Below are 844 nucleotides of genomic sequence, written 5' to 3' on the forward strand. Positions count from 1 at the left end.
CGCGCAGTAACAAATCGAAAGCAAGTATATATATAACTGGACCTCTGCTGGTAACTATTTGACTAGCAAAACCGCCCTACTGGACCAGAACACAAGCGTTTTACCAGCTGTAAAAAAGTGATTAAAAGGGCCCGCGCCAGTGGCCGTCGACAATGTTGAAAACAAAACACTCATCATATTATAACGAATGTCTTGCCTCCATTGCCACATTTGTTTTTACATACAAAGCTAAAAAACAGAGTATTATAATGGTATTTCAAAATTATGTCACCACGAAGTTTGAAGTAAAGTTGGTTGGCTCCTCATAGGAATCGCCGATAATACAATAATGCGTTTTTTTGCATTTATAGGATAATAAGTTAATTGATTAACAAAAGAAGGAGAGTTTACCAGATGGCCTCTGCAACAGGAATTATGACCAATTTGTTATGCATTTCGCGTTATACTTCCACAGCTCATATACAGCCAAAATACAAAGGAATCAAAGTCACATATATCGGTTTGCTCTTGCACCTGACTGTCAAACATCTTTAAAACCATAAGAAATTAGGTGGCACATTTTAGCTTGGATTTATGTGGAGCGAGACTCCTCGGTCTCCGCTTCCCGATTCCTAGCGTTCCTAGACAAGCCCGGTTGGTTTACTTTGGACATCTTTATTAAAGACGACAAGATGTATAGGGAAAATACAATATTCAAGAAGGAGGGGAGCCGCAGTCACTAGGTAAGGGAGAGGGCGATCCAGTTACCAGGTTCGAATTTCCTGCTTGCCTCCTCTCTGAAAGGCACATTAAAACAACATAAGTATTACATAGCCCCCTCGTCCTTTTAGCGCCGTCCCCGATG

The sequence above is a fragment of the Echinococcus granulosus genome (assembly GCF_000524195.1).
Source record: "Echinococcus granulosus chromosome Unknown EG_S00015, whole genome shotgun sequence".
In the NCBI taxonomy this organism is placed as follows: domain Eukaryota; kingdom Metazoa; phylum Platyhelminthes; class Cestoda; order Cyclophyllidea; family Taeniidae; genus Echinococcus; species Echinococcus granulosus.